Source organism: Egretta garzetta, unplaced genomic scaffold, assembly GCF_000687185.1.
Source record: "Egretta garzetta isolate BGI_Z169 unplaced genomic scaffold, ASM68718v1 scaffold260, whole genome shotgun sequence".
In the NCBI taxonomy this organism is placed as follows: Eukaryota; Metazoa; Chordata; class Aves; order Pelecaniformes; family Ardeidae; genus Egretta; species Egretta garzetta.
In genome coordinates, this window is record NW_009258662.1 from 3,034,245 (window position 1) to 3,047,504 (window position 13,260).

Here is a 13,260-nt window from a genome sequence, read left to right on the forward strand (position 1 = left end):
AATTCTGGCGAGCGCAGGCTTAGGTTGCACATTAGGAAAAATTTCTTCACTGAAAGGGTTGTCAAGCACTGGAAGGGGCTGCCCAGGGAAGGGGTGGAGTCCCCATCCCCAGAGGTATTTAAAAGATGGGCAGATGAGGTGCTTAGCGACATTGTTTAGTAGTGGACAGGTACGGTTGGGCTCAATGATCTTAAAGGTCTTTTCCAACTCAATGATTCTATAACATGAATTTTGGAGAGGCAAGCGTTTTCAAGCTAAAACCCATTGTTATTTCTGCAAACTGGAAATCTTTACTGGGAATAAATCCCTCCAGGTCCTGTCCCTGAAGCTAGGTCATAACCCTTTTTTTCCTCACATTTAATGAACATTTGTCATGTGTGGTCCTGAAACAAAGCAAAGTTGTACCCTCGCCTCTCCCACCTGAAATGTGCACACCTATTCAGTTTACTCTTCTTTGTAAATCTTTTTTTTCCTTTGTGCATTTTTTTCCCTTTGGGTTCAGATTATTGAAAGCAGCTTGTTGGTTTTGCTTTCTTATTTTTCTAGAGAGCTTCTGGTCAATTTGATTTCTCATATTACTCCATTTCTGCAACACTTGGGCCACACAAACTCAAAAGAAATGTTTTCAAAATAATTATCCCCATCGTGTTGATTTATAATTTTTTAATACTGACTTCTGGTTTCAGGTTTTAGTTGCCTTCTATCAAACATAGGACGAACTTGAAGCAACTGCGTCCAGTTTTTCAAACGCTGCAGTCAAAGTGCTTTCAAAGAGCTTTTCAGTGTAATGAAATAAAAATATCTTTAACGGAGATGTAGCTACAATGTCTCCTTTCCTTTGGCCTCTTGTTCGTTAGCCCAGCAGTTCCTGTATTTCTGTAAGATTTTGTCACTTGTTCACAGACTTCTTGTTAATTTTTTTTTTGTTTGTTTTGGTGGTTTGGTTTTTTTAAATGACACAGGTGGAGTTTGCCTCAAATACTTCAACATCTTATATCAGGATGGTCGTTAATGCACTCCACTTCCTGCCAGTGCCAGCATCTGCACCTATTTTTTATATTTTTTCACTTAAAAAAAGTCCCAAGGAGGGGGGCAGGACCATAATGGGACATACTAACATCCTCCCTTCTGCAGGCACAGTTAACCTACGGTTAACCTTGTTCAACAGTAGAGGTATTTCATGTCTTTATTTAAACTGAAAATCTGCTAAAGGTATTTGGACCCAGAATAATGGAAATGTTGGGCTGGAAAAGAGCATTTTTCTCATCCCTCTGCCTCCTGACAGACTATGTCTACATCATCCTGGATGTATCTGTCTAGCTATCGAAGCTTCTCACATGCTTGGTGTTACCACATACTCCTCAAAAATGTGGACAAATTTGTCACAGGGGAGCCTGGAGTCCACTGGACACCCACACCTCACTTCTGTGTGACACAAAGATGTACTTTAGGAAACCAATTTTGATCTAGGATTGTCCCACGTTTCTCCAGAGCTTGCCCTATTATTTAAGGAGAATTTGTGTTTTCTCCTTGCTCCTTTCCAGCACTGTACATTATTAGGCACTGCAGAAAGATGGCTGGTTGCCATATAACTTCATTTTAGGCAGACCAACAGCACAAGCCCAGCTCTGGTCCACAGCCCTCCATTGCCTTTTGCCCCTGCAGTCCTCCCAGTAAGTCTGCAGGAATCTCTGCTCCCATAAGCGCCTGGCCCAGCTCACACAATACAATGAACACCACCATGGATATTTCAGACAATTCAGCCTTCTCCACACCCTTGCAGTTTCATGTTTATTCTTAAACACCTTGAAAGCAGAAATACTTCTTTTGCATGGCAGAAGCTGGCAGACCTGCAGCTTCTGCCTTCATTCTCTGCTCCATCAGTCTTAGCTTCCATGGCTTCACCAAAATGACCCTCAATGAGTTTTGTTTTTTTTTATTTCCATCAAATTCAGGGCTCTCTTCTGCAAATGCCGCACCTGCACCCTCTCTTGTCAGCACCATCTCAACACCAACCTCTGTGTCTTTCCCACTTCCAATGCTTCTGGACTCCAGCCACCTCCTTAAATAAACTCTGACATATCATTGCCTCTTCCTCAATCAGACCAGAGATCAATTTAAAACCATACTTCTATGTAAATAAGGAGGCTCTGGTTCCAGCTAGACTGAAAGCCCTCTTCCCACATACGGTCTGGTATCCTATTCTCAGCATCAGAGCCTCAGGTGGGCTCCTGAGAGACCATCCATGTCTCTCTCTTCATATCTTTCCACCCCACTTATCATTCAGCTCACACCAAGTCTCTGAGAGGTCATTTGTCCACCAGTTTCTTTCTGTGCTTCTGCCCCTAGTTGTCTCTTTGACCAGGTGGATATAGGATACATGATGGGTGGAAGAATGTCATACAAAACACAGTCAAAATTTATTTTAGCCCAAAGAATCAGTTTTTTGTTTGGTTTTGGTTTTGTTTGTTTGTTTTGGTGTTGGGGGTGGGTTGTTTTTTTTTAAATATCACCACCTGGCTGCTTAAGCAGACCTTCATGGGTTCATCTTCACACTGTGTGAAGAGCTAAGTTGTGATCATGCAGACAATATCTGCCTCCCTTCTCCCCAATACTCACACTGTTTTTCCTAGTAACTAGCCCTGGCTCCTGTTGTCCCCTGAGCTCAGGAGGTAGCACAGGACTAGATATAAGGAAGAAATTCTTTACAATGATGGTGGCGAAACACTGGAACAGGTTGCCCAGAGAGGTGGTGGAGGCCCCATCCCTGGAAACATTCCAGGCCAGGTTGGACAGGGCTGTGAGCAACCTGATCTGGTTAAAGGTGTCCCGGCTCCCTGCAGGGGGGTTGGACCAGATGACCTCTAGGGGTCCCTTCCAACCCAAAACATTCTATGATTCTATGATGATTCTGTAAAGCAAATGAACATTCAATTCATCCTACACTAGCTATCTCAGCATTACTGTGGCTCACCATGCCCAGGAACCATGCAGGGGTCATCTCAGCATCACTCTCCTAACTCAGCTAAGCAATGCAGAGCACAGGGAAGATGTGCTGTCCCTCCTCCACACACCACTGGCCAGAGAAAAGCTCAGTTACACACTCACAATATCCAGGTGCAACAGTACAGGTAGTCCTGGTGCGCCCTCAAAATCCCAAACGGGTCCTAGCTCAAAAGCTGTCACCTCTGTACAATGGTACCAGTTGAAGCCACAGCAGCATTTGCAAAGATGCAACAGATGACTGTTTATTTCAGACAAACTGGGCCCCTTTTACTATGATCAGAAAAAGAAATAATGACCAAAGAAATCAAGGCAGTGCTTTGTTCTAGAGATGACAAAGGTTATAATTGCTTACCACCCCTTCCTCACCACTCCCAAAAGGAAGAAAGTCCCTTTTTCTGAGGTGATGGCATAGCTGTTGTCTAACACAGACAGAGGGGCTGTGGAAGTGGGGCTTGTACCATGAGGAGGGATATCGGTGGCTACTAGGACTTCAGCAAACACATAGAAAGGATTGGATTCAGAGGCTCACATCAGTACTGTGGTCCAAAGCTCATTCAATTATCGTCCTCTTTCTCTACCTTGCCACTGCCCTCTGCTTGCTCCGCATCCGCCATCATGGCCTCCCTCCATGTGATTAACAAGAGAGGTCCATGAGCATAGAACATGTCCACAGGAGAGCAACCAAGCTGGTGAGGGGTCTGGAGCACAAGTCATAGGAGGAGCGGCTGAGGGAACTGGGGTTATTTAGTCTGGAGAAGAGGAGGCTGAGGGGAGACCTGATCGCCCTCTACACAGGGAGGTGGTAGAGTCCTCATCCCTGGAGGTATTTAAAAGAAGGATAGATGAGGTGCTTAGGGACATGGTTTAGTGGTGGGATGGCAGGGTTAGGTTAAAGGTTGGACTCGATGATCTCAAAGGTCTTTTCCAACCAAAGTGATTCTATGATTCTATATGGGGCTGTAGCTGGTGATGCTTCTGCTGCTGGGGTCCTCTGCCCAAAAGGGACCACCGTCCCCAGGAACCACCCTATGGCAACTTCTCCCATGGAGATATAGGTCCATCTATTGATCCTGGCACATTGGAGGTCCCCTTTCCTCCCCCTTTTCCCCAAACAAACCAATATATGTCTGGGATTCCTGACACCTAATTTTAGAAATTCACTCTACTACCTACTCTGTATAGCTCTGCATATGGACTATTCACCCCAGGCTCCCTTCATAAACGACAGAAAGAAAGAGTCCTGCTGGGTTTTCAATTTCCATTATCTCCATGTAGCTGACTAAAATGGGTCAAATGTCTGGTGACCTCAAATGCCTCTTTCTCCCCCCGGCGACAGAGAGCAGGCGGCTAGTTCAGGTGGAGAGGTCCGTCTGGCATTTAGGCTTCTGAGACAAGAGGGGATGGCTCCCAGCTGTGGTGTCTCACCAGCCAACAGTTAAGCAAAATTAGAGATCAGCTTATGGGTCTTTGTCTGCATTGAGACCCAAGTGAACTAACACATGTATTGCAGGGAGGGACAAATAAGCCGAGGACACAATGATGGCTTTGCCAAAGCGCAACAGGCTCTGAACCAGAACTCACTGAAACCTTTATTTAACTTTCTATGGGGTTTGAGTCTGGACTCTAAATACGGCAAAAGGACAACGTTAATAACTATGAACTGGAAAAACTGACATAAGCTGTATAACTGAACTTTCTAATGATGAGATTTGGTAAAAGCACCATCCTTTCCAATTTCACTACACAATACATTACAGAGAACCACCTTGCTTTGGTGGGAGGGGACAGGGAGACACAAAGCCGTTTTCAAGAGACCTTCTCTCTCTAATTTGCTCAAATTAGAGCTGAAAACGGAAGCTGGAGGATGCATGTTCGTTACTACTTCACTGATGTTATAAATCAAAACATAAATAGCAAGTGTTATTGCAAGGGTGGGAGGGGAAAACCTGGGTAAATTCAGCTCTCAACATGTGCGCAGTCCTTCAAGACAAATAACGGTGACTCCCACATCAGCATTTGTCTCTCTGGTTTCTGTGGATTAGTAGGGTATGACCTTGCCTAAATCCCATTCACAAGCCAGAACAAATCGCTATAAGCCTCAGCTGCTCTTTCTGTTCTCACCATATCAGGCCCAAAATGCCGTGCTTTTGCTCAGACTGCTTCTCCCCCCACCGCAGCTATTCCTGACTTTTACTGCTGGTCTACATCAGACGAGGAGCAGGCTCTCCAGCACATAGAAACTCCACAGCAAAATCAAACGACCACATCAAAACCTTCCTCAGAAGAAAAGGCTCGAATCCAAGTGAAAAATTAATCATCTGCAAGTCTGGCTTTGAAACAAAATAGAAATGAAGTTTCTGCTCCCAATGTACTTGCAGAAGTCCGGAGCAAGGTTCGTGGGGATTTCTGGTTCTAGATGACCCCAAAGCTTGGCCTCTTCATTAAAGTGAGAGCCATCCTGTTGCCGGCTGTGGATTCCCTGGGTATCCCTGTAGATTGTTATCTGCTATTTACAAAACCATGGGGTCATTGAAAGACCAAGCTGAATTAGTGCTTCACTTGTGCCAAGGCAAAGCTGCAACAAGCCTGCACGTTTCAGGGAAGTTACTCCAGATTTACACGTGCTGCCACTAGCATTTCTCTCCTTTTTTTTTTTATTAAAAAATAAAATTAAGGCCGCATACCTGGGCAGTTTGTTTATGTTACAGGTTAACTTTGGGCTCTCAGACAGAGACATTTAGCTCACAGTGAGGCTACTGCTGCTGCATGTTTGGTCCCAAGCGCAGAACTGGGTCTAAAGTGTTGAGTTACCACATCAATGAGGACACACTGGGACTAAATATACACCTACCAAGCCCAAGAAAATCTTACTGTCAGTCCAAAGTTACGAGTACAGTTGTTAGAAGGGTTCTTCTCCCACAAAACACCAGGCTAACTTCACAAAACGACGAGTCAGCCAAAGCCCTACAGCCAGTCTGCTTTGAGAACACATCCTCTTTCACCGTTGATCCCTGCGTCCCCGAGATGAGCTACGTTAAATCCACGCTCTCAGCAAATGCGTGCATTTATAGTGGTGCGACAGCCCTTCTGCTTACTGGGATGGACTGTGTTTATTTGCTTTTCCAGAAAACATGTGGTGCAATGGCGTATGAGGGAGGAATTGCACTTCCTGGCTTGGTGGGGGGTGGCTGCTCTGCAATGAAATATCCAGATGTGATGACAGAAGAATCTGTGTTTGACTTAGAGCTATTGTTTGGGTTATAAATTGCCTGCTGTACTGTTATGGGAATGCCTCATGCTTATCAGGGTAAGAAACAGAGTCCAGAGGAGTCTGTGCCCTCATAGATGACTTTTTAGGGCTGTGATTTGGTCCTCAACAGTTGGACCAATCATAGCAGTGAGGAGCAGGTCCGCGCTGGTGACCAGGGAGAGCCATTTCTTCTCACCTTCTTTGCTGAGGTCCAAAACTTGCTATATGCATCACACAAGGGCAATTAATTAGGTTCGTTACCTCTTTCTGGCTACATCCCTTCCTGAGGGCAAGGGTGCATCTCCTTTCTGTCCTGTGACTGGCACGTATGCTATCAGTGATTCTAGGTCATGAAGGTCTTGCTAAACCCAAACTAGGCACTTTGATCTTGTCAAGTGAAGCCAGTGCTGTTGGGATCAGCAGTGTGTGGACATACATGTCCCACACTGAGTGGACCAAGACACCTTCTCTGGTCCCAAGCGCAAAAAACACATCCATCCCTTAGGTATATCTCCCTTCTTGAAAGATCCTCCCCCATCCTGCCTACAAGGAACAGTCCTTATCATATGCTATTGCTCAAAGCGTGCCTGCCAAAGTGCTGCTCAATCAGGCCACAACCAGATGTGGGACTCTGCTGACACTTAAATGGTCTTGCTGACTGCAGCACAGTGCTCAGCCCTGTTATTTTATTAGCAAAGTCAGTGACTCCAGACACACAATAAGGAATGGGACATGCTTACCCTCAGAAGCACATCCAGTGGTTCATACCAGCTATCAGGTGGAGCTATGCATCCTGCCCAGCAGGGAAGAGTGGGCAGCAGGACCCAATCCTTTGCTTAACACCAAAGATGTGCCAGCAAAGAAAAGAAGTATCACTGCGGGAGCATGACCAGGCACTGTTGCTTTAGTTTGGACTGGGACTTGTTTTGAAGTACGCAAGATGAACATCTGGGTTCACTAAGCTGACCTGGATTTCTTGAGACCTCACCTTCCACCCTGAAAGTAAACAGTGGCTCCATATTGCCCACAAAGTGGGAGTCTGATGAAAAGGCACATCTGCATTATTGCAGAGTCCAAGTGAGTCCGCTCTGGATTCAGGCTATACAGCATTCTTTCCATAAAGAAGCAACATGCAGAAAAGTCTTACACCTTGGATAAGGAGGTAATCAGCTCAGTCTGTCCCAGGCACATTTTCTAGAGGTGTCTCTCTTTCTTACAAGGAGTGAGGAACAAGGATGCTCTTGTCTTAGCTGTTCTGCTGAGATGTGTAGGCATGAATCCTCATGCCCGGGAATGAGGCTAATGAAGCCAAGGAAAGAGCCAAAGCTTCAAGAAAACTAAAAAGCACTTCCTGACAATGTAGTAAACCTCAAGACAGGTGAATCTCTAGCTTAAACCTTCACCCTTCTGCAGTGTGGAGGAAGGTACTAGCCACCCCCAGCCCAACACCCACCTCTCACCATATACCTATCTATCTTCTACCCACCTCATCGTAATCAGCACCTTCTACTCAGCCTGTCTGTCTACACAGGGATTTTCCTGCCCCAGATTGCTGTCTTGATGAGTCTGAGGTCTACCTTACCTCCTCCACTCTGCAGGGGTGATCCACTTCTGCAGGCATGCTCACATCTTCTCCCATGTTACCCCACTCTGTGCCTGGAATGACCTTTTCAAACCAGTTTCAAAGGTCATTTTCCTGTCTTTTTAAATGATAAAACCTTCCATGAGCAGCAGGTGGTAAGCTGGTGTTTTCTGTTGCCATATAAAATTCTGTCAAACATATTTGCCACAGAACCACTTTTCCAACTAAAAAAAAAATATTTTTTTTTTTGAAGAAAAGTTGGAGTTTTGCTCTAGGAAACTGAGGTGCCAAGTCTGAACCATTTGGATTCAGCCAACCTATCATAGTGCCTCACGGAAACTATAGATAAGGTTCCCCCATATCTTCATTCTTTCTGTCAATCAGGTTTACCCACAGGACCACACCTTCCATGAACACTAATATCGGGGACACTGGGGATGGAGCCAACACCTTTCTCCACCACACAAAGAGGTCACAGTGCATCTTGGAAGCTCCAGGAAATTGAATGAATGGGAAAACATGTGCCATCTCTAACTGAATTCCTATGACACAAAATAACAGCATTCAGAATCAAAACATTTTTGTTGTGGACCTTTCCAGTACAGAACTAAAAAAACCTGAAAATTTTCTGTGTCTGGAAAGGAAAACACCTTTATTTCTCTTGTCCTCTAAACCCAACTGAAGCTTCCAGCTTAGACCCTGCTCTTCTAACACCTTACCCAGGAGCATGGAGCATGTCACTATGCCCATAAAGAGCTATGATCTTGCAACACACAAGGTTGCAAGACTTTCTTCTTCCTTCCATCTCTTTCCTTCACCATTTCTACTTCCATATGTACCATGCTTTTGCTACCTTTGCTATAGCTCATTCCTACGTACATTGTAAACTCCTTAGGATCAACTTTTTCTGTGCGTTCATGCACTATCTCATCCTCAACTCCTGGTCAGGGCAGTAGGAATTATAGAGACAGTCCTCCTACTGCCATGTTTGGTGATAATGTGCTAAGTACAGAAAGGTTTCTATTGCCACCTTTGAATTCCTTTACATATCATGGAAGATGTTCCAACCGTCTCCTACAGGCAGCTCTCTTTGATGCCACATCAAATTCTTTCCTTTAAGTGTTCACGATCTGGCAACCCTGGATGAAAACTGCCTGAAGTTTTCATCATTGCAGGTGCTTTGTCTATGCTAGGAGATTATTTCAATGCAGCAATATTTTGGTAAACTAATACATATTTCTCATTAAAAAAAAAAAAGACACTTCTTATAATTGCTTTTTCTGTTTTTCTAGTTTGTGATCAGTGGGGATACGAGGCAGGGATTTTTTCTTTTTCTGAACTCAGGTGTTCAGCAAGCAGGCATTGCTGATGAGATATAAGTAAAAAAAAATGCCATGAAAGATACAGTTTCTCCATAAAGCATCTCTTCTGTCCCTGGAGAAGTAGCGTCATCTCCTGATGGAAGGGCAAGAGTGCCCTGGCCTTGGGCGACAGAATGGGGCAGAATGATCTTTTCGGCTCTGCTTTGTTTGAAGTCTACACGCGGCCCCAGTAACACGGCTCAGCGAAGTTCATAGCCTGGTTTGTGTATAGCCTGAGGTTTTTCACATTGTTCTGCTGGCTGATGTGCCTCTTTTTTGTCTGCAGGCATCTCCCGGGCAGTTCAGAGCTACTTTCTCCATAGTCTTTATGCAAAGCACGGAGGTTTTACCCCTGGTTTATAGTCAGGTCCAGACTGGCATGCAGGTCAGGTCCTTGGGAGCTTTGTGACAGAGCATCAGCCAAACAGGGGTTAAAACACTCAGCCATGCAGGAAAAGCATTGCGGAGGTCACAGCACACAGAGCTCATGTGATGAGCTGTTCCCACCAGCCCTTCTCTCCCCAGTGACCTGGCAGGGTGAGGATGCCCTAAACTGGTCTCAGCATTAAGACTCCCTTCACTTCCCTGCAGAAATGGCAAGTTCAGTAGATGCAAGAGAAGGCAGAGGAGCAACAGAGTCAGGCTGAGTACGATACACAGATGGCCACAAGATTCATAATGTCCCTGTTCTCACTCGTTTACCAACTGGAATTTTTTTTTTTGTCTTTTAGGTTTGGTATTTCTTAGGCTTAGGCTCTGGCTCTATTGTTGTACCTCCCGGAGATAAGTGGGCCATTTGTACTTGAAAACAATAAAGGAAAAGGGGATACACTTCTTTTGAATGAATGCCAAAAGAATTAAAAGCCATAACAATTGTGGCAGCTAATTCCTGAGAAGCAAGCCAGCCCAAAAGAGGTCGAACATGATGTGGAAATGACCATTCACAAAACCCAGAAAAATGTTATGTAGAGCTTATCATCTGTAAATCTCAGGGCTCTTTACAACTCAGGTAAATACCGAGAAATTCACTTTAGAGATAACTGAACCCTACATCCGCACCGCACACATGGCACCGTGGTGAGAGAGACGATGCACAGCTACGTGAAAGCCGCACCATTTTCTTTTCATCCTGCCCCGGGTACAATTCTCTACAACCGTACACCTCTTCCCCAAACGCAAACAAGCAACGACACAAAAAAAGCACTTTGCAATTGGCTACAGAGAAGGGTTTGCAGTTTACACTGCCTTTGCCAATGTTTTCCTTCCAGCCAGGCCTACAACCAGGAGTCGGATGTTCTGGTTAGGGTGCAAATGCAGGCAAATAGAGAGCACCACGGGATGGAAACAAGCTGGCACGGTGGGCTTGGGGGCTAACACAGTCTGCCTTCTGATGTCAATCACGAACACGATCCGGTGAACATTGCTACGTGAGAACAGGCAGGCAGCACGTGAGTAACCCTGCGAGGGAGCTGTGTGTGCACGCTGAGCTGTAGATACCTGTGATTACAGGATCCAGGCTCTGGTTAGTCCTATAGAAGATTTCACAAATACAGGTTTTGGATGTTCATACTCCTGTATTGACTTTCTCTTCCTTTTCTATTTGGAGAATCACTTTTTTGAAGCTTAGGCAAAGAACAACACTCTGCGTACACAAATCCTGGCTTCAGCAAAATGGGAAGCAACAGCAGAATTTGCAGCCAAGCATTTTAACTTAGATCCACAAATGTATACGTAAAAAGCCAAGCGCAGCTCCTACAGAGCAGCCCTCCTGACCAAGCCCTGGTAGGTGAGCAGTACTTCACCTCCTTCCTCGGCTGTGGCAGAGCTCTTTGCAGTTAAACGCAGACAATAAGAGAAGAAAACAAAAAGTTGCCATCAAAAGTTATATTCACCATATCGCCTTCTTCAGCTCAAAGTGGGAGGATATACAGAGACTAACCTGGAGAAGATCCCAAGGAGGAAAAATAAAAACTTGTCATGCTGGGAAGCTAAGCTGCCGGGGCTCTCCTTCCCTCCATCCCTCCTTTCTCATCGCTCCCTCTAAGCCTTTCCTTTCAAATCCGCCACCTCTGACGTGATGCTGAGGCACACACTGCATCCGTGAGAAGCCGTGAAAGTCAACTGAGCAACTTTCTTTGAAAGGAAACACACTTGAGGCAGAAAAAAAAAAAAAAAAAAAAAAAAAGCACTAGCTCCACCCTAGCAGTGTACTAACCCTCTGCTCATAGCTCTCCTTGGTGTGAAAAAAAAATGAAAAATTTTACCCAGTGTGATTACAAAAACAGCCTCGGCACAGCAGGGCTGCTGAGGTGCAGGGTGGAGGTTCAGGAGGGGGATCTGAATTTCTGATAGGCTTTGAAAAAAAAAAACCCAAAGGACATATAGAAGCGGGGAGAATGTCTAACTAAACTCTGCATTGCCTACGCCAGTGCAACTGTGGCATCATCTTAAGGCAGGGAGTCTTTCAAGTTAGAAAACTCTGCACAGGCTGAGCATCACTTGCTTCATTCAACATGTGTCCTCATATGGGTTGGTCAAAAAGTCATGCGAGGAAAATGAGGGGTTCAGCACGGCCTGGGGAGCTTTGGTAAGTGAAGGCTGGTGGACATCAAAGTCTCATTCAAGCCTAGGCACCAAAAAAGAGACTGAAGCAACAACCCAGAGCCCACACTGGGATCCAGAATCAACTCTGATGTCAGGGTCTGTGAGCCCCAGGAAAGCAGCTCCCTTAGGAGACCATCTGATACTTCCAGCTGAATACACCCCTGTTCCACCACAACCAGGTGGGACAGGAACCTCCATGGAGCAGGTGCTCCTTGCTGGTCCTTCTGCTCTGCTCCTAAAGCACATTCCCTAGAAACTAAAAAATGCCTGGAGGCCTCAACTGGGACATGGAGCCCTTTCTTCAGTCAAAAAAAAGGATAAAAAAAGAAATATAAAAAACACAGGTGCAAGATGTCAAGGGTTTGGCTGTTGAGAAATACAAAAGTCAGAACACTGCCCTATTCACCGTAAATAGTTCTGCTTCTCCCTCCCCCGTCTCTTTTTTTTTTTTTTTTTTTTTTTTTTTTTTTTTAATAGCAAGTTCAGTGAAACTTTATCTCTTCCTGCCCTAGTAACCCTACTAAATAATCTGCTATTAGCATGACTCAATTGAGTGGCTTTCAGCTGCTGAAGTCATTTTCTTTGCTACTGTTGGTTCACCGGTGGAAATTTAAAAAAGAGCCCGTAAAAAGCTTTCCGCCCCTGCAAAGTAGCACGCTACTGGAGATTAAAGTACAGCCGAGAAGTTAGCTAGTTGCGTTGTAGTTACAATTAAAAAGGAACCGATTACAGCCAAGAGTTTAACTTCATTGGCATTCAACGCGCACACAGGGAACACAACCCAGGTCTCAAGACCGGGCAGCCAGGCTGGGTTTTCGAGTCCCCTCCTTCAAAAGGAAATGCAGCTCACAACACTACGCAGCGGAGGAGGGATGGAGGCAGTTCATTTCTCTTTACCGCTCAAACCTGCTTTCAAACTCATCACGGCGCCGGTTTGTAGCATATTACAAACTCGATCCGAAAATGAGATGCAGCTACTGAGATACGCCGCCTCTAAAACTCGACTTCTATCTGGCTGTCTGATTACATACTGCTGTAAGCAAGAAACACCTACAAAACACCACAGAACCTAGTGGGGGAAAGTATTTTCCTGCTATATTTTCCCCAGTTTGTTTACTGTGTTGAATAACACTTTGGTTATAGGCGGTTTTCATTGTTTTTCTCGTTTTCCCCTCTTCTTTGTATTTCATGAAGGCACATGAGAGAAAACAACAGTTTTTAAAGGCAGGAAAATGTGATTATGAAACCACGAACACTCGCAGAAGGCATCAGGTATAGAACATGAAAGTAATTTGAACTCTTAGTTAAGAAGAAAAAAAGAACTCCTTGGCCAAGTGTCAAGTTGACGGCCTTAAAATCGGAACGAGAACTGACAGCCGAAAGCCGAGCGTCCCCCAAGCAGCGTCCCAGGTAAAATGAAATGCCAACAGCACCAAATAGCGCCCCGAACGCCCCCG

The 13,260-nt window shown here is 45.1% G+C and overlaps 1 protein-coding gene across 1 annotated transcript in view; it reads right to left on the minus strand.

Annotated features, from left to right (window-relative positions):
- The window catches only part of PRKCQ (protein kinase C theta), a 65,648-nt gene extending 54,469 nt beyond the window's left edge, over nt 1-11,179 (minus strand). Inside the window, 1 exon segment of the mRNA XM_009648419.2 lies at nt 11,139-11,179. The gene's annotated coding sequence lies outside the window, so the exon portion shown is untranslated.
- Nucleotides 11,180-13,260: the final 2,081 nt, after the last annotated feature.